At 52.3% G+C, this 24,041-nt stretch overlaps 2 long non-coding RNA genes across 2 annotated transcripts; one reads left to right on the top strand and one right to left on the bottom strand.

The window, feature by feature from the left end:
- Positions 1–5,184: 5,184 nt before the first annotated feature.
- On the bottom strand, positions 5,185–10,723 carry LOC112812114 (uncharacterized). The gene is made up of 3 exons (XR_003205205.2): positions 10,397–10,723; positions 9,121–9,484; positions 5,185–5,813 (listed from the first exon to the last, which is right to left on the bottom strand). It is a non-coding gene; the product is annotated as an uncharacterized lncRNA (long non-coding RNA).
- LOC141374418 (uncharacterized) lies at positions 6,050–13,047 on the top strand. The gene is made up of 2 exons (XR_012381288.1): positions 6,050–6,398; positions 11,561–13,047. It is a non-coding gene; the product is annotated as an uncharacterized lncRNA (long non-coding RNA).
- The last annotated feature ends 10,994 nt before the right edge of the window (positions 13,048–24,041 follow it).

Genomic DNA, 24,041 nt, shown 5'->3' with positions numbered 1-24,041 from the left:
GCAGGGAGTGGGGGGTGCCCCACGGGCCGGGGGTGTGGGGGTAGCTCCATCCCAGGACCCCGGGATCATGACCTGAGCTGAAGGCAGATGCTCAACCAACTGAGCCACCCAGGCGCCTCTTTTTATAATTCTTAAGTCGGGTGCTTAGTTCATTAAATTTTTCGGCTTTTCATCTTTTCTAATAGAAACTTTCAAGGCTCTCTATTTTACTAGAAATACTACTTTGGCTCTACCCCATGGTTTTGACAGGCACTATTTTCGTGCTGTTCTAAGTGTTTTTAGATTTTCATTTGGATTTCTTCTTTGATTTATGAATTACTTAGGAGAAAACTTTRAAATGTCTGAATGTATGGGGATTTTAAATTGATCGGTTTCTTACTGACTTCTACTTTAAATGCACTGCGGTCAGAGAACATGATCTGTGTGACATTTCTTTGGAATTGAGACCTGCTTTATAACCTAGTATGTGATCAATTAAAATAACTTAGGGGCGCCTGGGTGGCTCAGTCATGAAGCGTCTGCCTTCGGCTCAGGTTGTGATCCCAGGGTGCTGGGATCGAGCCCCGCATCGGGCTCCCTGCTCGGCGGGAAGCCTGCTTCTCCCTCTCCCACTCCCCCTGCTTGTGTTCCCTCTCTCGCTGTGTCTCTCTGTCAAATAAATAAATAAAATCTTAAAAAAAAATAACTTAAAAAATGGTGCTTGAGAAGTATAATCTCTAATTGTTGGATGCAGAATTCTAGAAACTTCCATTAAATCTAGCTTATTATGTTGTTCAAGTCCTCTGACTAATTTTCTGTCTGCTTGGCCTACCAATAGTGGAGAGGTGAGTATTCAAATTTACCCCCAGGAGGTGGGTTTTTCTATCTTCCCGTGTGCTTCCATCAATTTCTGCTTCCTAATTTTTTAAAAAAGACTTTATTTATTTATTCGCCAGAGAGAGAGATAGCACAAGGCAAGGGAGCAGCAGAGGGAGAAGCAGGTTCCCCGCTGAGCAGGGAGCCCGATGTGGGGCTCGATCCCAGGACCCCTGGGATCATGACCTGAGCCGAAGGCAGACGCTTAACTGACTGAGCCACCCAGGCGCCCCTCTGCTGCTGAATTTTTGAAGCTGTTTTATTAGGTACGTGCAGATTTAGAATTGCTGTCTTGCGGGAAAAGCAAATTTTTTAGTTTTTGTGTACCACTTTTGCTCCCCCAATAGAGCTTTTTGTAAACAACTTTCATAAACTGTAAACAGCAAAAAGCTGGATTTTAAAAAATCCAGTCTAACACTGTGTCTTTCCGATGGCTCATTTGGTACTTTTAAGTTTATTGTGATTATTGCTGTCTTTTGACTTACTTTTGTTTTCTTACTTATTCTATTTTTTCTTATCCTTTCTCTCCACTTTGGAGTTTTTGTTTGCTTCTTTTCTTATTTTACCCTTTTCTACTCCCTTTATTGATTTGAAATGTATGTACTTTTATTTCTATAGTTCTAGTGAAATATATGAAATTTGAAATTCTATCCCACATACCTAATGAAGTCTAAGGTTTATTTATATTAAAACCCTTTTCTAAAGGATACAATGAGCTTTGAACTTGAACTTTGCCTACAGATGCACATACTAGTCGTAGGCAGCATTTTAGTTCTTTCTGTTCCCTTATATTGTTATTACTTTATACAATGTTTGTGTAGACTTAGCTACATGTTTATCAGTGTCTTTGCTCACCATTCTTCCTTGCACACCCAATCTTTCTTCTGGGATAATTTTCCTTTTTCTTACAGCACATCCTTCAGAGGCCCCTTTAGTAAAGACTTGCCGATGGCTCTTTTTATTTATCAGAAAAAAAAATCTCCATTTCAGCCTCAGCCTTGAAAGATAGTTTGGCTAAGCTCATAATTCTAGGTTGATGGTTATTTTCTCTCAGTGCTTTGAAGCTGTTCCCTGTCTTCTGGTTTCCACGGTTGCTTCTGAGAGGTGTGCTATTTATCCTTTCTTTGTAGGTGTTGGGGCTTTTCCACGTAGCTGCTTTTAAGATCTTTGTCTTGGGATGCGCTTTGCTCTGCCGTTTCACTACGTGTGGCTAGATGTGGGTTTCTTCTCATCTGCCTTGTTAGATGTAGGTTTTACTCTCCATATCTGTGGAGGCGTGCCTTTTGGCAGTTCTGGAAAATTCTCAGGCATTATCTCTTCAGGTATGCCCCCTCCCCCTTTCTCTCTCTCCTCTTTGTGGGACCTCGGTTGGGGCCACCGTGGCCGTTCCCTCGTCTTTCACATTTTCTAAAGTTTTTTTTTTTAATTTATTTGAGACAGAGAGAGAGAGAGCACATGAGAGGGGGGAGGGTCAGAGGGAGAAGCAGACTCTCCGCCGAGCAGGGAGCCCGATGCGGGACTCAATCCAGGGACTCCTGGATCATGACCTGAGCCAAAGGCAGTCGCTTAACCGACTGAGCCACCCAGGCGCCCTCGTCTTTCACATTTTCTATCTGCTTGTGTTTGCACCATGCTCTGTGTGATTTCTTTGGGTCTTTTAGCTCACCCTTTGTCTCTTCCATCATGTCCGATCTACTGTGGGACCCATTTGTTGACTTTCAGTGGCAAGTTACCATTTCTTTTTTAAAGATTTATTTATTTATTTGAGAGAGTGAGAATGAGAGAGAGGGGGGAGAGAGAGAGAGAGAGAGAGAGAGAGAGAGTACATGAGAGGGGGTTGGGTCAGAGGGAGAAGCAGGCTCCTCGCTGAGCAGAGAGCCCTATGCGGGACTCGATCCCTGGACTCCGGGATCATGACCCGAGCCAAAGGCAGTCGCTTAACCAACTGAGCCACCCAGGCGCCCCGCAAGTTACCATTTTTATTTCTAAAAGTTCTAGTGTGTTCTTTTCCAGAGCTGGCGAGTCACTTTTTAAAACTGTCTCTTGTTACTTGGTAACTCTTAAGATTTCATCTTTTATTTCTTTGAAAATTTCAACCAGTTATTTAATATACTATAATTATAACAGTTGCAATTTCTGACATCCTTGGGGATCTCAGGCTATTGTTTGTTATATCTGCTCACTCTGGCCTCTTGGTATATTTGCCATTTCCCAAAGCCCCCTGGCTTACCTCACTCACAGCATTCACAAACTCATGTTGAAAGTTACCATTTATGCATTTGCTTCTCCACTAAACGGGGCTGCCTCTTGACGTCAGGGATGGTTTCTCACTGTCTGGGTATTCACACTGCTTGGCAGTCCTGGCATGGAGAAGTTCTTCCATAAACATTTGTTGGATTGAACACAGACCCTTTTTTCCCCATCCTGAAATTTCTCTTGCCTGAAATTATTTGTTGATTAGAAGCACTTTTACATATGAGGACATCATTTAATGTTGTGCATGTGAGGTTCCCTACCAGGGCTCAGAATAAGAAAGTTCCTTTAGCTAGATAGGTCTGTTGGATGCACAGACTGATGGGTGTCTGGCTTCCTTGTTGGGCATCTGCCATTGTGGGTCCAGTACTCTTTCAGTTTCTGTGCCCTCCTGTGCCCACTGTGGTTGCAGTGATAATACTTATTATATAGGTTTGTTAGAAATAGTAAATGAGGTGCTATATGCTCAGTGCTTGGCACACAGTAGGCACTCAAAAAAACCTAGGTCCTTTTTTCCGTTAATGATTGAATTCCTTGAGGTTGGAAACCCCATGTTATTTATTTCCTTGGTTCCTACTCCGTGTAGTTCAAGACCTGACACAAAAGGCATACACTAAATGTCTGATAAGTGCCTGTGTGTGTGAAACCTTAACATTCAGGATGGGACTACCCTTCTTGGGGATCTCTGGTTTCCATAGCCTGTGGCTCTGCCCCACTCCCACCCCACAGTACTTTGGCATCTGTCAAAACCAATTACAGCTTTCTGTTCTTGAAAGACAAAACCCAGCAAGAGGTCAGACACATGGGGGGAAATTCCAGAGCTTTTGAGAAAATACCCTTTTTTTTTTTAGATTTTATTTATTTATTTGACAGAGAGAGAGAGAGACAGCAAGAGAGGGAACACAAGCCGAGGGAGAAGCAGGCTTCTGCAGAGCAGGGAGCCCGATGTGGGACTCGATCCCAGGACTCTGGGATCATGACCTGAGCTGAAGGCAGTCGCTTAACCAACTGAGCCACCCAGGCGCCTGAGAAAATTCTTTTCTGAGCTTTAGCCTACAGGCAGTCCACATTGCTGGGGCCCCCGAATCTGTTGTTTCCAAGACTGCATGATGCCCTCTATGCTTCTACTGAGCTTCTCCATCTGCTCTTGCTGTCAAATCGTGAAGAAACTTGCTTTCTTATTATGTCACACCATGTCCCCGACACGAGGCCCAGTATGAGAAGTCTCTTTCAGAATTAGTTCCTGGAAATATGTGTACCTGTGGAGGAACTGATCCGCTTCCTCCTTTCTGATAATCGGTATCAGAACTTAGTGTTTCATTTCTTGCCCTGACTACCTGGAAGCTCAAAGCCAGATTTCAGGACCAATTACGACAACTATGGCAACCCTTCAGATTGCTATTTTTATTCTTGAGCAATACGGATCTTTTTTTTTTTTTTAAAGATTTTATTTATTTATTTGACAGAGAGATAGACAGAGCCAGAGAGCACAAGCAGAGGGAATGACAGAGGGAGAGGGAGAAGCAGGCTCCGCATTGAGCAGGGAGCCCGATGCGGGACTTGATCCCAGGACCCTGGGATCATGACCTGAGCCGAAGGCAGACGCTTAACCATCTGAGCCACCCAGCCCTGGGCAATACGAATCTGTTGAACGAATTAGTCTTTCCCGTTGTAAGCTGTCTTGTGCCCTTTTGGGAAAGAGATGCAGCACACAGGGGTTTCAAAACTATGACGGTACTCATAGCAGGTAGTCACTGCAACAACACAGAGATGGGGGCGGGGGCCACAGAGGGAGAATTGGTGGGATGCTGGCAAGAGCTTTGGCCCTGGGGCCAGACTGCCCCTGTGCACATCCCAGCTCTGCCCGTCACTCCCGAACGGCTCTCATGCACATTTGATAACCTTTCTGAGTGTCCTCAGTTGTAAATAGGGATCATCATTGTCTCTACTTTAAAAGGTCACCATGAGGATTAACGAGCATAGTTCCTGTAAACTACTTAGCATGGGATCTGCCACAGAATAAACCTCCAACTGTTTTTTTTTTAAGATTTTATTTCTTCATTTGAGAGAGAGAGAGAGAGAGAGAGAGAGAGAGAGTGCGCACAAGCAGGGGGAACAGCAGGGGGAGAGAGAGAAAGCAGGCTCCCCACTGAGTGGGGAGTCTGACACGGGACTCGATCCCAGGACCCGGGATCACGACCTGAGCTGAAGGCAGAGGCTTCCCTGACTGAGCCACCCAGGCGCCCCCATCTCCAATGGCTTTGAAGGTATCGCACCGAACACTTGAGTCTGGGTGGCTGGACCACCAGACAAAAAGCAGGGAAAAAGGATTCAGTGTTAAGAGAATCGTGATGGTGGTGGTGGCTGGGTGCATGTGCCTTGTTTAGAGTTTCCCCCAAGGCCTTGCCAGCCTGGGAGAGGACCAGTGGAGTCACATTGACAGTCACGACCTGTCCTTGGCTGGCTTCTATCCCCATCTGTTCACCAGGACTTCCAAAAGTCTGCAGGGCTCATCCAGTTATTTCTGGGAGTCCCCAGGGGCTTTTGCATGGTGTTCATGAAGGATCCGACCAACTTGAGGTGCCTTGTGGCCTTGGCGGGGTTCTCTGGCCCGGGCTCCCGCTCCCTGTCCCCTGGGTGTCCTCTGTCTGTGAGCTTGCCTCACATGTCACAGCTGCGGGGGCCCTCTGTGGGGCACCTACGTCCTGGGGACAGACAAGGCTTTTCTAAGCAAGGCACACAGTTCAGAAGCTATAAAGGAAAACACTGTCAAGTTTGACCTCATAAAAATAAAAATCTCCTGTAAGACAAATGACACCGTAAACAAAGCTAAAAGACAAGCAACAGACTGAGCTTTGAAGGGGAAAGAGGAAAATAATCTCAAATTTTCCCCACAGTGTCTCGGTATTGGAGGCAAAGGAGGAGGGATGATTTCCCTGAGGGTGGGGGCTGGTGCCGGGTCTACCCATTGGGCTGACTCTGAATTAGTCTGACGATGCTTTCTCTATCAGCCAGAAATGAGATCATCCCTTCTAAGAAGATCGTATCCACAGGCGGGTCACTTTGCATGGCTTCCTGTTAAACAGAGTCCAGCGTGGGCCAGTAGCCTGACACAGCTTGCATAGAACCTCATGAATCACTTACTTGCCAGCGCGTCCTGCCACAAAATCCCCCTGGTTCCCGATGAGCTTCTGAACCATCTCTATCCTCTCCTGGCCCTGATCCTAAGCAGTGGATCCCCATCATCGGCACAGCATGAAGAGTGCCATCCCCATTCCCTGCCCCAGGAGGTGAGGAGGATGGGGGAGCTCTGCTGGCTCTCAGCTGGGCTGCTAATGTGCAGGATAAGGGGCAGCAGCAGGATGTGCGTGTTCGTGGTATCTCGGATGGGTCCAGGTAACAGGGGCGTCCACCTCTCACCTGGCTCAGGTGCATGAACCGCCCAAGCCCAGGGCCAGTGATGGATCCAGGGGGACCTCCCCCATGACCACCCTGCCAAGTGGCAGCCGATACCCTTGGGGTTCTGTGTGCCTGGGGAGTCCTGCAGGGGGTGTCCTTGGGGGAGGCCAGATAGCTAGAAGCAGGGGTGTGACAAATGCAGAGAGGGTGCATTCCACTCAGGTGAGGACTAGAGCGCTGGGTGGGTGAGGTCTCAAAATGCAGAGGCGGGACAGGCCCACTCATGTGCTGGGCAGCCTGGGACTGCCGTCAGATCTAAGTCTGGTAAGTTCTGTGCTTTCAGACAGGTCAAAACAAGTTCAGGAATGGGAACGCTCTGTCTGCTGGACTTGCTCACAGGCCACCAGGGTGATCCCCGAGGTCAGGGGGACTCCTGAAGGAGAGTTCCAGAGCTGGTGAGGATCTGCGGCTGTTCACGTGGGGCTGGGGTGCCACGTGCATCTTCCTGCTGAGCGGTGGGCCCCCCACACCTCTGGCAGAGAGTGGGGATGGAAAGCAAGAACAGGGGGCCTGGCTGGAAGGATCAGGACTCTCCCCAAGGGCACCTCTGTGTTATTGTTGGGACCGGGTAGACTCACCAGTGAGACACTGCCAAGGGCTGTGGGAACAACGGGGAAAGACCTGGTTGCCCCCAAATGCTGCTTTCTGACCTTTGGCCACTTGAAGATGGACAGAACTCCAGCTAGTCGGGCTGTCTTTCTGGTCCAAGATGGCAGAGGGTGTCAGGTACAAATGGGAACCCTGACCTCTCATGGAAGAAGCCATATGAGAGACTTACCTGGTGATCCTTCCAGGCACTGGGCCTCACATGTGAACATGCTGACATTTCTTGTCTTTGAGAGTCAAAACCTCTCGGCTGGGATTCATCAGTTGCCTACGACGCCCAGCCTTGTCAGGCTGGGTGGGGGTCAGAAGGCACCCACAGCGACCTCGGTGGTCTGAGCAAGGCAGCCTTCAGCATGTGGGTTTCCTCTGGAATTGACTTGAATTGGGACATTTTTGCAGGTGTTTGTGAGAAATGCCTCCCCTCCTGCAAAGCCCATGTCTGAGGCAGGCATTTCCATTATATGGCAACTGGGAAGGTGTATTTGTTTGGGGGCTTAGACAACAGAGAATTTCTTTGCCTGTCATGTACAAGTCCAGGGCTGGAGGGGCTCTGGAATGTTCATGGACTCTGGCTCCTAGCAGCTTATTTCCCCCCTTCCCCAGGGTGTGCCTCTCATCCTCATGGTCCAAGATGGCAGGTCCACATTTTAGGAAATAGTCTGGAGGATGGGATGAAGAAAGAGTACAAGGCAAGCTCCAACTTCCTTCTTTTTTTTTTTTAAAGATTTTATTTATTTATTCATGAGAGACAGAGAGAGAGAGAGAGAGAGAGAGAGAAACAGAGGGAGAAGCAGGCTCCCAAGGAGCAGGGAGCCCGATGTGGGACTCGATCCCAGGACCCTGGGATCATGACCTGAGCCGAAGGCAGACGCTTAACCATCTGAGCCACCCAGGCGCCCTCCAACTTCCTTCTAAATAAGGCCCCAGGAGTGGCCACACACCACTTCAGGGCCAGGCCATAGTGACATGCTGCAAGGGAGGATGGAGCCTGCGGAACCTGGGTGCCTATATGGAGGGCATCCCGACTTGAACACGAGTGGAACCAATGGGCAGCATTTTAATTTTATTTAATAAGTTCAAGTAAGCTCTATGTGGGCCTCGAACTCACGACCCCGAGATCAAGAGTCACGTGCTCTACTGACCGAACCAGCCAACCGCCCTTGACAGTATTTTTGATTCATGTAATATTCATATACGGCTTGCTATGTGCCAGTCACTATTCTAGCTAAGCATTTTACAGGTATTAATTCATTTAGTCCTTGTGAGAACTGACAAGGCAGCTACAGGCAGCACCCCCATTTTATAGGTGAACAGGAGAGGTTCGGCAACCAACTTGATGTTGCCCAGTTAAGTGTCTGAGCCGGGAGGGGACCCAGGCAACCTAGTTTGTGCGCCCAGCTCCGGTGCTCTTCTGCTAGTCGCTGCCCTGGGGTTGCTGCCATGGGATTCTCCTGCTGCTGCCCTTCCCTAGGCTGTGTGGTGGCTTCGCCGGGCCGCTGGCCTCAGGGGTGAGTTCAGGAATTGAGCCAGCTGGCTGCAGGTGCCCTTTGCTGCAACAGCACAGGACCAGCCCTGGGTGATGCTGGTCACTGCAGGAAGGGCATGACTACCGCCCAGGAAGGATAAAGCAGCCCAGTGCTGGAAGCTGCCGGTGCTGTAGGATTTTACCGGTGTGTATGGGACGAGTAGAGGGGGACGGGGCAGGTGCAGGGGAACCGCAGAAAAAGTGACCGACGGCCCCGAGGATGAAAGTGCCCCTGCTGTAGTTCAGTGGATGGGGATCATCATGGCAGAAAATGGGCCCCCTCTAGATAGACTCTGAGGACTGTGACCCTAGTGGTCTAGGGAGTGAGAGGCGACAGACCAGTGAGAGTCAGGGTTGCGATGTGGGGGCAGTGGCTTGTTGGACCGGGCGCTTAATTCTGTTCCCCTCTGAGAATTACTCACCTAGGGTGACCGGGAGGACCAGAGCCCTTGGGTCTTTCCACAGAGCCGACAGTCTGGGGGCGTGAGGAAAGATGGGGGCATCAAGCAAGGAGTTAACAAGGATCCAGGCTCCTCCCCAGATCCTCTGGGTAGGACCACCACACGACGAGGCCTTCTTTTTCAGGGGACAGTGCCTGTCTTGGAAGACTCAGCTGAGAACAGGAATTCTGGTATCCAGCCTGCACACCCAGCCATGTCCCTCTCTTCCAGGGTCAATGTTGTTTGCAAGGCTCTGAGGTTATAGCTTTTGCAGATGGTCTAACAGGGTTTGGGAGCATTTTTTTCTTCTTTTCTGAAGCCCTTCCTTCTGCCCTGGCTGGGGAGGCTGAATCAGCAGGAAGAAATGAAAAGACATCACTTTTCTGTGGAGGCCCAGTTCCCTTTGTGTTTCCAAGTGTTGGGTCCCCCTCCATCCTCAGGGAGTGAGTGTGTGCGTGTGAGTGCATGGCATGTTGGGAGGACTGGGGTGATGGGTTTCTGCTGGTCCTTAAGCTCTGTCTGTCAGATGCTACTGTGGGAGAAAAGAAGGGGAGCCAGGGTGTGGTGTGGATCACCCCTACCGAGGGAAGGGCCAACCAGGAAAATGAAACCATTCAGAGTATTTAAGTAGAGGGAATTTAGTGCAGGGTATTGGCTACACGGCTTATAGAAGGGGCGAGAAGCCAGCAAGGAGGCTGTGAGGCAGACCCGACACTGTTAACAGCTGGGAACCATTACCACTCCTAGGAAGGAGACACAAGGCAAGAAGCAGGGTTCCTGACACTCAGGGGCTGGGTCAGGTCGCCCCACGGAGGAACTGTAAGGCACGAGCTGGAGCCCCGGATGGAGACACAGCTGTTGTCAGAGATGCTACCCAAGGAGGGAGGATGGCAATGCCCTGGCTTCTCCCTTCCTCCTGCCCTCCAGTCTCCCATGAATGCCTCCTATAGTCCCAGGGACCTGGGACACCCGGCCTGCAGGGGCCAGCCCCTGGGTACTAGGCGCAAGGAAGGGCTTTGAGGGCAGACAGATCTGGGACTAACACAGGGAGAAACTGGAGGAGAAGCTGGTGGGGAGAGAAGGGGGGAGGGGTGGGCTCCTGGGCTGGGAGCCCAGCCTGACGCCTGATAGTCGTGTGGGAGCAGGCCGTTGCTCTGGGCCTGCCGGGGCATGCCTGGGAGCTGAGAATAGCCCCCAGCACTCTGCTGGGGTGGCTTGCTGGGGTGCTCTGCTTCTGGGTGAGGGGACAATCAGTCACCTGGTCCCGCGTCCTCCAGGTGGGCCTGGGAGAAGTGGCAGAGGAGCTCTGGGAGCTGTCCTTTGTGGTTGGAGAGGGGCACGTGGGTTGGAAGGTACTGCTCACTGGAGTGGTGTGGAGGGAGACGGGGCACCCGCAGAGGCCGCTGTAGGTGACCCAGGCCGCGGGAGCAAGAGAACAGCATGGATTTGCAGGATTTCCAGGAGGGAGAATCAAGAGGATTCGAACACTCTTTGGATGTGATCAGGGGCACATGACATGGGACACATTTTCCCCCCAGTCGGAGGAGGATGCAAAGATGGTCCTGGCTGCTGAAGTGTGATGCTGGTGGCCATGCCCTGGGGGGCCTTTCTGAGGGCAGGTCCCCATGTAACAAACATGCATATCCTGGTTCAGAGGAGGCTTCTGGGGAGAGATAAAAAATGAGCAGGCCCTACAGGAGGTCAAGTGGGGTTATAGAGGCTGCCTGCTTCTCCCTTCCAGGAGGCCACAACCCTGGGGGTCAGGGGGCTGCGGGGACAGCCTAGGAGCTCCACACTGGGTGGGTGTGGGGAGTCCCTGGAGCTCAGGGGCCCAAGTCTGATCAGGGCAAGACCTCCCACTCAAGTCCAATTCTGGGGACAAAGGCCCCAGCTGGCCACAGGCCTGTCCCTCAGGCTGGTCCTGGAAGCTCTGCAGGGTCCTGGGACACGCTGACCTGTGCTCATCAGCCACAGAGACCGAGCCCGCTGGTCTGCAGGCTGTGAGTCTTTGCTTCCCCGGCTCAGGATATGTGGTCAGTCCTTTCTGCCCCCGCTCAAACCCTGGCCTGGACATCAGTGTCCCCTCTTCCTGCCCAGGCTCTGAGCTCACCCCTGGGCTAGCCTGCCATTCCTGGGAAAGAGGAATTACCAGCAGGTCTCAGAACAGCATGGCTTCCTCCTGGACGTGAGAAAGCAGAAATCAGAGGTGGTACTGTTGGGCTGTAAATCCTGGGCTCAGGTCAAAGACCTGGGTCCTCTTTGTCCCATTTCACAGATGGGGAAACATAGAGACCCGGAAACGAGATGGTATTTACGGTCACTAGACAAAGATGGGAATAACCCTGTCTGTAGGCCTGGCCCTTGGAGGAGCTGAGTCTCCCTGAGTTAATGAGAGTCATGATGGGGTTCCTCTTACTTCCAGGACTCCTGGCTGCACTCCACGCTCCCCCCAGCCCAGGTTCTTTCTCCCCTGCAGGCAGCTCTGACCCACGACAGGCTCTGCTTTCAGCCCCTTCACCCCAACCAGACTGTGGCTCCCCTGGGAGCAGGAACTGGATCCTCTCTCCTCCGAGACCCTCCGTCCACAGCAAAGTCTTACAGACCTGAACTGAAGAAGTTGTTCCTTTTACTGTGATGGGCCCAGACCCTGGAGCCTGGAGGGAAATGTGCCATTTAAATGATGGAGTTGCTGTTGCTGTCACCCGCAACTTGGAGAACTGTGACCTGGCCACCACCTTCTCCTGGCCCTGCCCAGGGGATCTGGGTAGGCTCTGAAGCAGAGAGAAGGAGCCTGGGACCCACTCTGGTGGCTTCTTGGGGGAGGCTCCCAAAGCTGCTCCTCCTCACAGCAGAGAATCTGGCTTCCTTCTCTGGCAGGCTGCTTGTATCTTTTCCCCAATGGCCAGCAGGTGGTGTTGTGTCCCCAGCTTTGTGCATCCTCAGGTCTGGCTCTGCAGTTGGGCTTTGCCGTGTTGGAGGCTGGGCTGCAGCCTTGGGGGGACTCTGAATCCTGCCAAGGCCCCTTTGTGGCTCTCTTCCTGCCTCTGCTGGTGGTTTCTGTGGGGACAGATGTCTCCCGGGGCTGGCAGAGCCAACACAAGCTCATGGCATGCTCCTTATCCCAGCTCCTTGCTATCCTGAGAGGTTTCTCGGCTGCCCAGGTGGCCTGTCCTCAGTGACCTGGGTGTTTCTTCAGTCCCCGCCAGTTGCAATGTGCCTGTGTACACACATCAGTTCAGGTACTCATCACACAGCTGTGTGAAGTAGGTATCCATTGTCCAGATGAGAACACCAAGGTCAGGGTACTCAGCTAACATGTGGCACAGCCAGACCTGCAGGATGCAGAATACTAGACCGTAGCTGTGTCCGGGAGGAATTACTGCTTTTAGACAAACGGCCCCAAATCTGGGACCCTCCTTTCCTCCTCCCCCACCTCAACCCTGGGGTACTTTGACCATCCACACGAGACGCTGGGCTGAGCCAGAAGGGACAGCTCGACGGAGCGGCCCGGGCCTGCCTGGGCAGGGTGGTGTCTTACCCTGACTTCACACGTGCAGTCAGCGCAGGGGGTGAGGGGCAGGACGAGGGAGTGACAGTGGGCACCAGGGCAGAAAGGGTGCCCGTCCTAGCCACTGCTCTCCCACTCTGCTGCTGCTTCTTCACTCTGCTTCTCCCTTGCGCGTGGCTCTCCCTCTTCCTGACCTCGTTTCCAGTTCCCCGCTATCTGGGTGCCTCTCCCTCCCCAACTCTCTGTCCCCAGTTCTCCCTTTTACTCTGTCTCTGCTGCTCTGTCGGCTCGTCTTTCTCTCTTTTTGTGTTTCCGTCTCTCTCCAACAGAATCGGAGTTAAGTGACAAAAGAAAAATGATCCCCTCCTGCCAGGGTTATTAAAATCATGTTCTACAATTGAGCCGCCAGAAGAGCCCCAGTTAATGACGGATGATGAGGCCACAGCTTCCCCACAGCTGGGAGTGAGGTGATAGGCTCTGCGGCAGGATTACCACCAATTACTCTGGGCAGAGAGTGAGCGGCCCCTCTCCTCGCCTTCCAGATCTCCGCCCTCCTGCTCTGGGCAGATAAAGCCTCACTCCTGGCGGGGAGGCTGGTGCTGGGGCATGGGAGAGGAGGCGACAGATCCCTGGGAGCCAGGCAGCCCTCCAATTTGCAGGGATTGTCTCAGTTTACCCAAGGCTTCCCCATCTCTCAGCGGCCTTGGGGACAGGCAAGGCAGGATTCGGAGCCCTACGGAGATCAGTGGCTCAGAGAAGTTAGGTAACTTGTCCAAGGTCACACAGCCAGGAAGTGGCAGGTCTGGTACTTGAACTCCAAACTCCAGTGTCTTTTTTATTTCTTAGTCAGTGAAAGGAGCATTGGGAAAAGAAAGGTTTTGTTGGGTAGAAAATGATAGACCTCGGTCAACCAGGTTTTGACCTAATTGGGATTGCAATGAGAGTAAGCAAGTACGGGGCGCCTGGATGGCTCAGTTGGGTAAGTGCCTGACTCTTGATCTTTGGCTCAGGTCATGATCTCCGGGTGGTGAGATCAAGCCTCACGTCGGGCTCTGTGCTCAGCAAGGAGTCTGCTTGAGATTCTCTCCTTCTCCCTTTGCCCCTTCCCCCATGCTGTCTCTCTCTCTCAAATAAATAAATAAATAAATAGATAATAAATGAAATCTTAGAAAAGAGTAAGCAAGTACATTGCAGCAAAGTGGATTTGAGCCAGACACTGGGAAGGACTTCCCGAAGGAGTAGGCACTAACACAGATGAACAAGAGTCTGTGGTTTTGCCTTCTCTGGTAGTCTATCAGAACAGGAGGAACTGTCTTGGTAGTCTTTCTAAGCTAGACAGGGTTCTGGAGCTACAGAAATCCAACCAATCCAAGGGGGTTTGAGGGTCTAGGGAAGGCCTATGACAGAGTCAGGGAGACTTGACAGGGTAAATTGCAGAAGAGATCAGGAGGCCCATTTGTTAGACCTAGGCTCAAGGCCCAGAGCCTGGGAGTGAGGGTGGGGGATACCAGGGCCTTCAGGATCCAGACGCTGCCTGTGTGGGTGGGGGTCACATCTCAGAAGCCCTCTCCTGGGCAGCTCATTCAAGTTTCCCATCCTCTCTTTGGTTAGACCACTGAGGAATCAGCATCCTGATTTTGCAGATGAGGAAAATGAGTCTCCCAGAGGGGAGTGAGTTAGGTAAGGTCAGATTATGAGGTAAGACCTTGACGTCCCAGCTCCATACTCTGGTTCTTTCCATGCCACCCGGCTGGGAGGAGGCCAGTGGGGGTGGCTGCAGCATCCCAGAGGGCTGTGAGCCGCCTCCTGACCGATCCCGCATCCCGCACTGGCCTGACCAGTTGCTCCCCAGTGGCCCCCCCCAGGGGTTGGGGGGCTGGTTCCAGCACCGCGGTCTGTGCAGAATGAATGACTATCTCTTTCCCATCTGGATTCTATTATTTTTCAGTTTATCCTTGTCAAAAAGCACAAGATGAACGTCTAGAGGAAAAAAAATATAATCTTTGAGAAAATTGAAAATATGTATCGTTTGGGCTGGGGGCTTGGGGGCCCTGCAGGCTGGTTCTCCCTGACTGACTGCTGGGGGCCTGGCTCAGCCCATGGCTGCACACATGGCTTCTCTGCACCCCCCTTCCCGGGATCCACAGGGCATCTCTTTCCCACCCTTGAGGCTCTCTCTGTTCAGGACCTGGTCTCCAGGGTGTATGTGGTGGGGGGCTGGGAGGGAAGAGAAGTGGAGCCACAGGCCCTCAATTTCCTTCCCTGGGAACATGGGCCTGTTCTGGATATTTTTGTGACCTCCAGATTGTTCCATGGAGGAGAGAAACCCGCCTTAGCCCCATTAGCTAAGGTATATTGAACCTTTATTATGGACCAGACATCTTCGAACCACCTTCTGTGTATTCTAGGGACTGTTCATCTTTTGGGTTCCTCACACTAACCCTCTATGCTAGTATCACTGTCTCCTTTTATAGATGAGGAAACAGACACAGACAGCTTAAGGAATGTGTCCAAGTTCGCGTAGCAAGGCAATGGCAGAACCATTCAAATCCAAGTAGTTGAACTCCAGAATTCACTGCACAGCCACTGAGCTGTGAAGCCTCCTTTCTTGGAAGGAGACAGGGGAGGAGCAGGAGAGAACGTGCACCTAAGTGAGTATGTGGGTGGTTATAGTGTATGTCCCAGTGTAGAACAGTGTAGACTTCGTAGCTCTGTGTCCTTGCGTCCTTCCTAGTGTCCTTGACTGTATGCAACTATATTTGTTCATTCATCCATCGGTCTACCATCCTCCTACCTACTCACATCCATCTCTGTCCCTCCCTCCCTATCACCTACCATCCATTATCTATTTACCCATTACTTACCCATCCATCCATTTTATTATCTATTTATCTTTTCCATCCATTCATTCCTCATCATCCATCCATTTATCTATGTATCTATCATCTGTTTTTAACTCTGGGGTCACATGTATGTGGGGACACTGCCAACTATGTCTGTGCATGCGCATGCATACATCTGAGTGCATGTGATAGGTGTCGGTGTATATCCGCTGTCCAGACAGGTGGCCCCCTGCACCCCCTCACTGGAGACGCTTCCCCCACACCTGGAAAGTGACCTGAGGGAGGGGAGAGAGGCCCAGCCTCAGCGGGCCTGCCCTGGGCCCTTGGCTCCCCTCTGAAGCCTCAGTGGAGAGTTGATTAAATCCTTTCCCCAGTAAGCGTGATCATTAATGCTGATGGCCGGCTGCAGCTCACTGGGCAGCTGACGAAGCCCTGCCGGGGGTGGGGGTGGGGGTGGGTGGGTGGGGGAGTGGGATGGTGGGGTGTGTGTGTGTGTGTGTGTGTGTGTGAGTGTGTGTGTGTGTGTGCGCGCGCGCACTAGGGACGCACCATCTCTGAGCCTTGCTGGGCGCACCTACATAACCCTGTGCAAGAGGAACAGTGATGTGAAGGGGGCCATGCCGGGCTGTGTCATGCGATGGCCCCCGTCCGTGCGCTCCAGGTTTGGGTGTCCATGGCGTGTGCGTGAGCAGGTGCTCCGGGGCGTGCTCTGGGCGTCTCCAGGTGTCCCTGGATGTGCGTACCGGTGAGTGTGCGCCTCTGTGCGTGTGTCACAAAGAGCCGGGAGCAGCAGGGCAGCTGCCTTCCGGGGCCTGACTGACACCCCTTGCAAATAAATGTGACAATGAAATATAGTCCTGGAATTGCTTTGGATGCTCCGTCAAGCAGGCGACACGGAATAGGTGAAGTTGTAAAACGTTCCCTGGGGAGCCGCGGCGGCTGAGTGACAGCCTGTTCCCGGCTCCGCCTCTCTGCCTGGCGCTACCGCGACCCTCGTGCCCTCCCGCCCCCAACTCTCCTGGGGGGGACAGTCCGTCTGGCAGGACTTCTTTGCTTGACCTTGGTCTCCCCACTCCTCAGCATATAAAACCCCAGCGTCAGGCCGTGTGCAGTCTCCCCCCTCCTCCCTGAGGCCATGGCCATGTCTTCTCCTGAGACTGGGCGATCTGGGGCCGGGCTCCTGTCTTCCCCTCCCAGACTGGATGTCTTGAGGGCATGGCCATGGCACCCCCCTCCGACTGGGCTCCCCGAGGACACAGCCAGGTCTACCCCGAGTCAGGCTCTGCCTCCTTCTCTGACTGGGGCTTCCTTGAGAGTGGGGAGGTTTGCTCTGAGATTGAGAGACCCCCTAAAGAGGGTATCAGGTGTCCCCAGGCACCCCAGCCACCCCCCCCAGCTTGCACCTTGTGAATGCATATCTGGGGGTGTGCACATTTGGAGGCCGAAGAGCAAAGTTTGCATGAGCCTTGGCTTTGGAGACCCGGGTTCAGATCCCACATCTGCTGACTTTGTGACCTCCGAGGCCGCCCTGGCCGGCCCAGCGCTCCGGGGTAGAGTGGAGGGAGAAGCAGCTTCCACAGAGCCGCCGTGCTGCTTAGGGCTCTGGCTGCAGGGCTGAGTGGGATGCCTTTTTCCACAAAGATGCTTTCGCTCAGTAGGCCACGGGCCCTCCCAGGCCGCCCCTGGTTCTAGCCTGGTAGCCCAGAGCGCGCCTTGTGAAAGCCACCCCCGAAGAGCGGCACGGGCGGCAGCGTGTGGAGGGGCTGCTGCAGACAGGTGAGACAGGGCCCTGAAGCACTTGCTCAGTGCTCGGCCTGTGGGGAGCGCCCCAGGGGGCGAAGGCTGCTGGTCTTCCCTCGGTTGGCAATGAGCGTCAGAGTCCTCTCCGGGCCTGAAGGCTGCGTGGGGGACACTTTGGTGTCTTTGTTTCGCCTTTTTACTTGTGGGGGTGGCCATCTGTCCTGAGAGCCAGAGGGTGTGTTTGTGTGTGTGTGTGTGTGTGTGAGAGAGAGAGAGAGAGAGAGAGAGAGAGAGAAGAGAGGGAGAGGGGAAGAGAGGGAGGGAGAGAGCAATAGAGAGAGAGAGAGAGGAGAAGCTCTGGCAAAGAAGACAGGGTGGAGTAGGGAGGGGGCATGATTAGGAAGCTGGGACCTCTCATCTTCTGACAGGAACATCCCTGGGGTTTCCACTGCCCTTTCTGGGACCGTTCCTGCATCTCTCTGTGCACAAAGAATTCCAGGCTGTGTGTCCAGACTGTGCACAGGGGCACGCTCTTGCCATCTGCCTTGCCTCTCCCACTGCAACCCATCCCTGCTCCTTTGCAGGTCATAGCCCGTCACATTGGCCAGTGGCGTGTCCCCTGTTCAGAGCCTACGACACCATGAACCTCACGAGGGCCTGGACCATGGCTTCTTCACGGCAACGTCCTCAGCTCCTGGCACATAAGAGCTGCTTCATAAACAGCAGTCTCATAACTGTGTTTTCATATCGGGATCCATCCTTCCAAAGCCGTGGCTTCTAGGATTGTGCATGGCATGACAAAAATTAAGACCAAGATTGCTTGGCTGGCAGAAAGTTCTGGAGGTCTCATCAACAGGGCGTGTATTCCACGGGATGAGGGTCAGCAAAGTCTTGGGTCCAGCTTGACTCCGAGAGAAAGATTTCCTCTTGGCCTTTATAAGCCCTAAAGGGACAATAACACCCATATCTCCTTCTACCAATTTCATCTCCATTTTCAGGCGACACCTGGGCCTTGGCAGGGGAGGAAATTTGTAGCTGTGACTTTTGCTCTTTGTCCTGGAGGCTCTTCGCTCCGCCTTTAATCTTCCAAATAGGCCATCAGTTGACCCCTTGGTGCCCTCAGCCAAATTTGAAAATTCTGAGATTCTAGACTGCAGACCAGACAGTTGGGAATGGACATTTCCACCTTGCCCACCTGAACGCTTGTTTATGATCAGACCCGGTTTGGACGCCTCTGGCTTTAACAGAGGTGTACATTCTGGCCAATTTCTTCAGGAAGAAAAAGAACAAAGGGAAAAGCCATTATGCTGAGATGTATGATCGCTTAAAACCACTCTGGCTTTTCCTGGGAAGGGAATGGGGGAGGGAGCCAAGTTTCAAAGCGTCTGCCCACACCTGGGTCGCTGCTAATTTCATTTTAATATTAGACCATGGTATGATGAATAATTATCTACCTCCACAGAGCGAAAGAAAGATGGAAAGAAGGTGTGTACAGGGAAGCAAAGAGCAGATGAGTCAGAAGCGAGGGTTTGGCTCTTCTGCTTAATAGCGTGGTGACCGCGCAGAACTTAGTTAGCGACTGTGCCTCAGTTTCCTCGCCTGTAAGACAAGAATGGCACTTACTTTACAAGGCATTTGTAAGTATGAAATGGGATTATGCATAGAAGGTGCTAAGTCTTGAGACTTCAGTATATGAATTTTGGGCGGTGGGGCACAACTCAGTCCATAACATTGGGAGAGAAAAATTCTCCGCACAGTGTTCTCTGTCCAGAACACCTTGACCTGGCCCTGCTCCAGTGTCCTCATCTGTAGCATGGGGATAAATGGTACCGATCTTACAGTTGTTCTGAAAATTAAATCAGTTAATCTCTGGAAGTGTTTAGGGTGGTGCCTGGCACACGGTCTGTGCTCCATAAACATTAGCCGTTTTTATGACCATTTATGATTCTATATCATTAACAGGTTTGCATTTGCTGTGTTACGGGTGATGCTGAACCTCTAATGATGGTCAGTCCGGGCAGCCGGGATGGTGAGCGAGGTGTGAACCTGTGACGTGGGCTTCCTGCTCAGCTCCCGTGGGCTTAGAAAACTCTACCCCTGAGATCCGACCTTGAACCCCAGGGCTCCCTTGCTGAGCAGGAATTCTCTCTGTAACCCCCTGACAGGCACAGCAGGTTGTTTTTTTGTTTTGTTTTTTCATACCTCCAGGGACGGGGAGCTCATTTCCTCCCAGGACACCCTTGATAGAAAGTTCTTCCTGACAGCTACCCTGAGCAGTGGCATGTCCTTCTCGCCCAGGCTTCCTTCTTCTGCCCTCTGTGGCCACCCAGCAAGCCTGGTCCCCTTTCTAAATTGCTTCCCTGGAGCCGCAAGCCTCCGGTATTTCTGTTGTCACGTGAGTTGTGGCCCAGCCAGGCCCTCAGCGTAGACAAGTGAGGCAGATTTTTTTTTTTTTAAGATTTTATTTATTTATTTATTTGACACAGAGAGAGACAGCGAGAGAGGGAACACAAGCAGGGGAAGTGGGAGAGGGAGAAGCAGGCTTCCTGCTGAGCAGGGAGCCCGATGTGGGGCTCGATCCCAGGACCCTGGCACCATGACCTGAGCCGAAGGCAGATGCTTAACAACTGAGCCACCCAGGCGCCCCATGAGGCAGACTTTTAAAGAAAATGTTAACAGCGCTCTTATTTTTCTTGATTTAAAAGCGTCATACATGGTCATGAAGAAAACTCAGACAATACAGGGAAATACGAAGAAGAAAGTAAAACCACCCATCACCCCAGCAACTAGAGATAACCAGTGTTAACATTCTTTAATTTAATTTTTGAATAGGCAATACATTCACAGGGTTCAAAATTAAAAATCATAAAAGGGTATTATTCAGGGAAAAATTTCCCTCCCACACCCCTGACTTGTAGCCTTAGTTCTCTCCGCAGACTAAAAAAGTTATTAATTTCTTATGGATATTTCCAGAGATATATTAAGATATATAAGGCTATTTTAAGATCTTTTAAGATACTGTAAGGCAATTTGAAAGGATTTTAAAGGGTATTTTTAAGCCATGGGAGGACACACACACACAAACATACACGTTTTCCTTCCTACGCCCCGTTTTTATTCACGGCTTTGTCTGCTAAGCAGCAGATGTAGGTGGAACTCTCTTCCTGTTGGTTTTCAAAGAGCAGATTTTTCCCCTTTTCCTGTTACACATTGTCTTCTCGGCCTGAATGCGCTGCTTCAGACTCGCGGGGTCAGCTTTCATTCCTCTGCCAGCCCTTCCGGCTTTCTGACGTCTTGTCATTTTCAGATCTATTTGCAATGACCGTCTCCAGTGCCGTGGCCCCTGCACCATTTAATCAGCGCTCAGCACATCTTCAGTCAACACATGACTATCGTACCCAGCCCACATTTGACAGAGATCGACGAGGCTCCCTCGGGAGAGCATCGGATGTGTTTCTGAAGTATCCTCAGTGCTCTTCCCACGCATCATTCCACATGGGTGGAACTTTTTCAAGGGAACCATTGTTGGCTCCTGGGGACTTCCCTTTTCTTCCTGAAAAATTAACAAATGACCACGAGGGCTGAGCGCGTTCCACCTGCCGCGCAAGTTTACTTTCACACACCTGAGGTCATTTCTTCCCCCAAAGAACCTTCTAAGGAAGGTACCCATACCAGCCCTATTTCAAAGTTAGAAAACAGGCTCAGAGAGGTGAAGTCACTTGCCTGAGGCCACACAGCTTGTAGGAGGCCGAGCCACACCTGAAGCCCACCACCTGGCTTCCACCAGAGCCCACACCCTCTTGGCCACCCCCCCCTCCCGCCCCAAGGTCCGAGTTAACTCTGTTACCTGTCAGCTGAAAAATGTGCTGCAGAGTTTTGCAGGGATCCACGCCAAGTTTCTGTCCCTGCACTGCCATCATCCTGTTGGACCCACTGGGCTCAGGGGTCCAGGCTTCTTCATGGGGTCTCCTCTTCGTGGGGCTGCAGAGGGGGCTTCACTCATTGGCTGACCCATGCTCTGCCTTTGCAGATTTCCTCCATGCAGTTTTGTGGAAGGGTTTTAATCACAGGGGCTGCAGCAGCAGGTGTGAGCCGGCCCTCCCACAGGCCCCTGGAAGGGCCTGGGCACAGTGCAGGAAGGGTAATGATCAAGACCACCTGAATGTCAGCCAGGTTCCACTCCTTACTACGGTGTGACCTTGGACGAGTTACTTAACCTGTCTGGACCTCAGTTTCCCCATCCTGGGGGAACAACTGAGAGGATGTGTGGAAAATGCTCAGGGTCAAGGAGGTGGTCAGTAAATTCCCCATCATTATTGTGGTCATCCCAACCTTATTGGTCGTACTTCAGTTACCTGGGCCCCCCCTTTTACTCCTGTTTCCTCAGTCCTTCTCCGATGGTGCAGTTCGGGTCCTAGCTGGGTGGGCCGGGGCTATAGAGGAGAATAATCTTGGTCCCACCCTTGAGACTTCCAGTGTGTGGATGGGGCAGCTGGGCCTGGGGAAGGGAGCCTGGGATTGGCTCTGTCGGTCCTGTCCCCATCAGCTTCTGAGGCCCACTCCCTGGTCCCTTCTGAGGGAGGGCCGTTCCAGACACCCCCTCCCTCACCCCGTGACTGCTCAGTCTTCCTGGTCTTTGGGTTATCCAGTGGAGTATCAATGTATCCAATGGAGATACTGGCCTTGTGCCCTGTCTCCCTTCCTCGATCAGGGGCTCTCCTGGGAAGGGACCATGTGTCCTCAGACTGGATGTCCCATGGCCTCGGCTATGTCTCCCCCTTCAGACTGGGGCCTCCAACAATCGGTGTGTCTTTCCACCGAGGTCCCCCAGACTGTCCCCCTCTGACTGCTGTCTTGTTCCTCTCAGAATTGGGGCACCCAAAGAGAGAGGCTGTGTTTCCCCAGGCCAGGGCCCCTTAGGGATATGAGTTAGGTCTTCCCCCCTGCCCCCGGGAAGTTCCTTGGGGGTAAGAAATCTATTTCTCCTCTCACACTTGGAGACACTCAAAGATAGAGGCTATATCTCCCCCCTCAGTCTGGGGCACTCTGGGAACATGGGTTGTGACTTCCTGCTCAGATTGGGGCTCCCCTGGGGTCAAGTTGTATCTCCTGTCTCACACTTGGGGTTTTCAGGGACAGGCCTGTTTCCTCCCTCAGACTGGGGTTCTCAGGCTGGGCATTTGTAGCCACCCCTCCCCCCACCCCCACGCCCTGGCCAGGAGTTCAGTGCCAGGCAAGTAATTGAATTCCTGTACGTTAACAAGTCAATCATGGAGTCTTAATGAGTCTTGAGTAATCTCAGACATGCGTGTTAATTAAATAGCTGTCCTGGTTCTAATCCGCTGGAAGTTAATCACTGGGGAATTAGCAGGTGTCAGCTGGGGAACTTCATTAAGGTAGTGAGGGTGAGGTCTAGCCAGGGGAGGAAGGGAGCCAGGGATGGGGTTGGGTGGGGGGGTGACCTGTCCCGAGTGGCTCATCAGAGAGTAGGGGTGGGGGTATGTGGCTGGAGGGGTCCCAACCACCTCTGGGCAGCAGGGTCAGGAGCATCCCCACCCTCAGTCTTTGCCAGCCCCTTATACATGGGCAGGACCCCTCAGCCCCCAGTCTGGCCCAGCCTAGCCCCTGCCCTGCCTCAATCTCCAGTCCAGGAAAATTCAGGAAGAGACACAACATACAGAAATTGCCAGGCACACAGTAGGGTTAGCACAGGTATGCTCTGCAAATACAGGTTCTCCTAATCTTCTGGGGTTTGCCCACTCCCTCCACCCTCCTCTGCACCGGGGAGGCAGAACCGCTAGGGATGGATCACCGGGGAGGTGGGCCAGCCCACCTGGAAGCCAGAGGGCCTAGGCGGACATATCTTTGGAGGCTACAAATTCAACCCACTACACTGGGTATCGTGGTGTACTGGGACGTGTGTGGGGTCTGTGCCGGTGGTGCCACATGGGACACAGGGATTGTAGCCAACAGAGATTCTCAGCCCACTGCCAACCTGCACTGTGGTTCATGGCATCTTTTCTCTCTCCCCTGCAGATTGAGTCAGGGTGCCTTCTCTGGCTATCTCCACGCCATGGCCACATGCACTGACCTAAGCATGGGGCACAATTAGACAAACAGTCACTAAAGGTGGCTCTCCCCACCAGCATGAGGTTTTGTGGGGAGAGCTCTCTGCAATCCATATACCTGGAGGCTGTAGCCTTCCCTGATGGCTGGGATGTTCCCACATAGCAAATGGGGACTGTGGGATAAAATATAATCACGACTGCTCTGAGTCCTCACAGTCCAGCTCTTTGAAATCTGCCCCGGAGCTTAGCAGGATTAACCTCTCTCTCTTCTGGCTTTTACGGGGCCCTGGGTAAGCATCTATGACTGCGCATTTTGTTCCCTGCTCTTCTCCTGTCAACTCCGAAGTCCTACCCCCGGCCCTGAGCTGGGAGGTGACAGCTGGCTCGCTTCAGTTGGGAATTTTTTTGCTGAGTTCTGGTATCTAGATGTTGGGAGGGACCCTTCCTTACTCCCAGCCAGATGGCAGAAGCAGCTCTTTCACCGGACGTGTTGTCTCGAAAGCTTCTAAAGCTGAGCCCGTTCTGTAGGGTTTCCCCCACTGGGTCTGGTCTACAGCCTTGACTGTATCCTTGTTTGGATTTGGTTTGTCCTGGTTGGTGGCCTCCAGGACCATCATCCCTGTCTCTGGGTCCCTTGCACACCCCAAGGTCTCCTCTCCCGAAGCCCCCACATAGTCCGGGTCGGTGTAAGGTCTGGGTCTGTGCGAGGTGGCAGATGTACAAGGGGCTTAGCGATGACGATGG

Source organism: Callorhinus ursinus, unplaced genomic scaffold, assembly GCF_003265705.2.
Source record: "Callorhinus ursinus isolate GAN/ISIS: 27379988/994484 unplaced genomic scaffold, GSC_fseal_2.0 scaffold18, whole genome shotgun sequence".
NCBI lineage: Eukaryota > Metazoa > Chordata > Mammalia > Carnivora > Otariidae > Callorhinus > Callorhinus ursinus.
The sequence above is the reverse complement of the archived record's forward strand: the minus strand, read 5'-3'. Positions and strand labels throughout refer to the sequence as shown.